The sequence below is a fragment of the Panulirus ornatus genome, chromosome 43, assembly GCF_036320965.1.
Source record: "Panulirus ornatus isolate Po-2019 chromosome 43, ASM3632096v1, whole genome shotgun sequence".
Classification (NCBI taxonomy): Eukaryota; Metazoa; Arthropoda; class Malacostraca; order Decapoda; family Palinuridae; genus Panulirus; species Panulirus ornatus.
In genome coordinates, this window is record NC_092266.1 from 24,073,257 (window position 1) to 24,078,617 (window position 5,361).

Consider the following 5,361-nt stretch of genomic DNA (forward strand, 5'->3'; position numbering starts at 1 on the left):
TACACTCGGTTCTCGTGTCCTGTGTACGCGGCGGGACTGACAACGAACACAAGTCGTGGTGATGTCATCATCTCCAGTCATGTGCCAGTGGAGGCGCTCGACACCCAAGGGCAATGATCGCAAGGGCACTGCGCTACTCCCTCCACCATAGTTCATCGTCGCACCCTGGCTCACTTTATCCTGCCGGAAACACTAGGAGACCCCCAAGCCTTCGGAGGGGCGACGACAGTTCGAGGAATCAGTGTCACCTCATTGGAAGTAATCATTTTGCAAGGTAGTGCCACATGTCACGGTATTTGGCTCACGAGAAAAAAAAAAAAAACTATGTGGTTTAAGACTATTAATCTTCACACGGTTCCATATTGAAGAGTATCAAAGAAGAGGATTTATGCCAGTCATATGCAACTAGATACGAGTTATCAACACCGTTAACTGCGGGAGGAGCTACGGAACCTCTTTATTTCCTTATCACCTCTTGTTTTCGTAGGGGTCCGACACCTGCCTTCGTGCCACCATGTATGTATTTCTGGTGTGTGGCACGCCTACTGGGGCACGACACTCACAGGAGGAAGGAGAAGAGGAGCCAGCGAGAGAAGCTCCTGTGCCTGTGAGAGAGGCTCCGGGCGTGAGTGTGTGAGTGAGAGTGAGTGAGTGAGAGAGAGAGAGAGAGAGGGGGTGTGAGAGGAGCGCGCGAGCCAGAACGTGAACTCCCTACCACTGTCCGAGACACACTAAGGCACCCCAGGTCGCTCGCCCAGCTCACCCATGCTGGCCCCGCCCACCGCGCCCGCACCCAGCTAATCTACCCTCGGAAGAGAGGATCTGTGTGTGTTTGTGTGTGTGTGTTTAGATTCATATCATGGCGATATGCGTAAAATTCCCAGCAGACATTAGTCACCGATCTGTAGAGCGAGCCAGGATGTGTGTGTTGTGACACGTTTAACTGCTCTCAGAGAAGTGAGCTTGTATACGTCGCCCGTGACTTTTACAGCATATTACGGGCCCCAGGGTCCGCGATCATGGCAGGGATCTGTGCACAGATATATCACGCTTAGAATTTTGTCGTATGTGGTGGCTAGCAGTTGCCATGTCTCCCATTCGCCCTTCTCCCCCATATGATTATCCTTGCACACACACACACACACACACACACACACACACACACACACACGTTAACGGATTAAACACACATACCCACTAGGGCTACACACATACACAAAACTAAACTTGCATAACATATATATACAAAACGGTTGAATATGTATATTTTTTTTCTTCTACCAGGACGTATATCCTTGAGAGGCAACACTAGAGCCTGGCTTGAAGACAATATTTGTTTCTAGTCTAAACTTCTACGAGAGAGGGAGTATCAATTAGAGAGAGTTGGGTGTGTCGAGTGTGTATACTTTGGACGGTTAGATGGTATTCAATACTGACATTTAGTGTTTATACTTTTCGCGGTTAGATGGTACTTAATACTGACATCGAGTGTGAAGCTATACTTTGCACGGTTAGCGGTATGTGATACTGACCTCCACAAATGGAAAGATTCATGATAAAAGAACAGTATCCAAGGCTACCCTCGCTTGTGTTGCAAAGGGGCGTCTGAAGAGAAGGTTAATGGAGGGAAAAAGAGCACGGAGAGCGCATGCCGAAGGTGCCTCTCTTCAGATTAAGCGACGGGGGTCGGTGGAGTTCCCCAGGCCTTAGTTCTTGGGGCCACTGTTATTCCTGGTCTTTATAGACGACTCGGCAGACCAGGCGTCTATCATGCCCTAGACATTTTCGAGCATGACTCCAAGATTATGAAGACAGCCTCGGGGATATGCAAGATTTTAAGACGGTGTGGAAAGACTCCTCCATTAATCAGATAGATAGTTCAAGAAATGTAGCTCAGTGAGGAATAAGATATGGATGCTTTACTGAGGGGTGAGAGTAGATTGGATTATGATGGAAGATATAGAGGGTGAGAGTAGATTGGATTATGATGAAAGATATAGAGGGTGAGCGTAGATTGGATTATGACGGAAGATATAGAGGGTGAGAGTAGATTGGATTATGACGGAAGATAAAGAAAGTGAGAGTAGATTGGATTATGATGGAAGATATAGAGGGTGAGAGTAGATTGGATTATGAAGGAAGATATAGAGGGTGAGAGTAGATTGGATTATGACGGAAGATATTGTAGAATAGGGTTCATTGCAATGGGGGTAAAAAAAACGTGACGTCAGATCGATAGATAGTCATTTATTGGGAAATCCTCAGCGTTTGTAGAAGAAATAAGAAATATAGACTTGATAGCCGCCCACAAGTTCCCCCGAGGTAATGATGACGGGAACGTAGTACAGTTTGGTCAAGGTCGTGAGATGCTGTCTGTCCCAGCCTGAAGGCACAAGGGAAGAAGTAACCTTCTGGAGTGGACGACGGGGGTAAGGATGAGGAAGATGTGAGAGTTCACCTACGTCTGGGATCCTCAGTGACTTCTGTGATATTAAGGTATAGTTAAGAACTGGGTGGGTGTGAGTGTGGGACCTACGCATGTAAAGCTCCGTCCCCACACACATACACTGTCCTTGTCCTTCAAAAGATGCGGAGATGGATCAACCAGAGGTCGTGAATGTATGATTACGCCAGAGACTTGCTAGAAAAGACATATGAGTGTGGCAGACGAACGGTGGAAGCCAAGTGAGGAAATTTTGATTCCACACAGCATACGACAGTTTGGGAAGTTTTATGACGATAGTTAAAAGAGAGATGGGGGCCGCCCGCCCACCCACACACACGAGTGGTAGAACCCCATCCCCGTCCTATACAAACAAACACGTAATTACAGGGAGGTAATTACAGACCGCATACACACCATTGAGAATAAACTCCGGGTTTAGGAACTCCTTTTTCAAGTTACAGACTGCACGACAAAATCATGCCTCCAGACGAGTCATTTGAAACTTCAGGTTAGTCACGTCACACAGACTTCGTGCATTCGCTCTGTGTCATGAATTAATGCATCCACCCAGGAGTAAAATTCGCCTAGCATGATATAACCGATATTGATACTTCGTCATGGAATGCATGACAGACGGACCACAGTCGGTACTGTTGTATCGCATGACAGACGGACCACAGTCGGTACTGTTGTATCGCATGACAGACGAACCACCAGTCGTTACTGTTGTATCGCATGACAGACAGACAACGGTCGTTACTGTTGTATCGCATGACAGACGGACCACAGTCGGTACTGTTGTATCGCATGACAGACGGACAACAGTCGTTGCTGTTGTATCGCATGACAGACGGACAACGGTCGTTACTGTTGTATCGCATGACAGACGGGCCACCAGTCGTTACTGTTGTATCGCATGACAGACGGACCACAGTCGGTACTGTTGTATCGCATGACAGACGGACAACAGTCGTTACTGTTGTATCGCATGACAGACGAGCCACCAGTCGTTACTGTTGTATCGCATGACAGACGGACAACGGTCGTTACTGTTGTATCGCATGACAGACGGACAACAGTCGTTACTGTTGTATCGCATGACACGGGCCACAGTTGGTACTGTTGTATCGCATGACAGACGGACAACAGTCGTTACTGTTGTATCATATTTCAGATTACTAAGACATCTTGTGCACGTCTCCGATTATTTATTTATTTAACGTGTTCTCATATAGAGACACTTCCCTCCACTTAAGGGAGACATGAATAGCTGGTGAATACTTCCATGCGGCATTCTGTCAGACGTAGCGAAATTGCAAGTCTTTAGAAAACGGCAACTGAAGAGCACTTACGTAAGACGAAGTTTTACGAAGTACGTTTCGTATCGGCCCTAAAATATGAATATATATATATATATATATATATATATATATATATATATATATATATATATATATATATATATATATATATATATATATATAGAGAGAGAGAGAGAGAGAGAGAGAGAGAGAGAGAGAGAGAGAGAGAGAGAGATTCGTTCATCCGAAGCCCCCGGCTGGGTACTGGTAAAATCCCAGATTTACCGAGAGTAGCGTAAGTGTATTACATATTCTTCTGTGTATATATATAAAAAAAAAAAAAAACAGTACAACTCCCTTTCAGCTTCCAGAGCTGGAGGCAAAAGAGATTCCCGGTTCCCTAATGGCGAATAGAACAAACTTGTCCGATGGTGTGGTTCTCGTTGAGAGAGTTCTTCCCGTGGCCTACGTTTATAGAGGCCCGGAGTCTCTACTGGCCTAGCCCAGCAAATAGAGCGCCCCACCCCACACACTGGTAAGCCACGGCTTAATTGCTACGTCTCGAAGGAGTGATGTATTCCTCCTCCCACCCTGTCCCAAGCCTCTTTGTCTCCGTGAGGATCAAGACGTGAAGATCTCTGAAGCAGTGGTCATGCTGCTTGTGTAGTGCCTTAAAGCCATTGTCGGATGGTGTGAGGAAACCGTAAAGAAAGGAAGAGATAAGGACAGACAAACACATAGTTTTTTTGTGTGTTGGTTTGTTTCTTTCTTTCTTTCATCCATCTTCAAGCGTTATTTTCATAAATCATTATCCTGGTGTACATAAGAAGCAACTGGATTTGAAGAAGTTTACCCCCCAAATAATAGTCTCTCTCTCTCTCTCTCTCTCTCTCTCTCTCTCTCTCTCTCTCTCTCTCTCTCTCTCTCTCTCTCTCTCTCTCTCTCTCTCTCTCTCTCTCTCTCGTATCCACAACCCCACGATTATTCTTATGTTAAGAAAAATATATCAAAAACGGATCATTTTTTTTTTCTTTTTTTAGAAGGAATAGAATTTTCAGACAAAAGAAGGAAAAAAAACGATTCCCCTCGCACACCCAACTCCGCTAGCAAAGACAGGCCAGAGTGCGTTACCTTCACTGAATATTCATGTCGATTACTGAAGCTTTCCTGAAATGGAAGCAGAGAGAGAGAGAGAGAGAGAGAGAGAGAGAGAGAGAGAGAGAGAGAGAGAAGATGACAAGATACAAAGGATGATCAGTACCATTAAAAGCTTCTGCCACAGTGACTCTGCCACTGACAGACGCAGCTCTCGGCTTTCATGTGCATATCCAAACTCCATCGCTGGCGTGATGCCTTGTAACCCTGGAGGATGTGTACTCTTAAGAGTCTCTCTCACAGAACCTTCACACCTTTAGCACAGCCAGCTCCTGAAATGAAAACGGGGGGGAGGAGGTAGGACACGCCTATCGCTCGAAGCCATCGCCCGGAGTTTTACTACCGAAGAGTAGCAAGTGGAAAGGGATGACCTCCCAGGATCGTGGGCCTTGTCTGGCCAAATTGCCCCGAAGGCCTCCAAGGGGTTACCTGCATACACCTAGGACCCCCTAATCCTTC

At 46.1% G+C, this 5,361-nt stretch overlaps 1 protein-coding gene across 3 annotated transcripts in view; it reads right to left on the reverse strand.

Moving 5' to 3' along the window:
- The window catches only part of LOC139762412 (uncharacterized), a 186,305-nt gene extending 185,585 nt beyond the window's left edge, over positions 1-720 (reverse strand). For 2 of the 3 annotated variants that reach the window (XM_071687275.1, XM_071687273.1), the window contains exon 1: positions 473-720. The gene's annotated coding sequence lies outside the window, so the exon portion shown is untranslated. The remainder of the gene's footprint in view (positions 1-472) is intronic. The other variant, XM_071687274.1, reaches the window with a different exon arrangement.
- Positions 721-5,361: the final 4,641 nt, after the last annotated feature.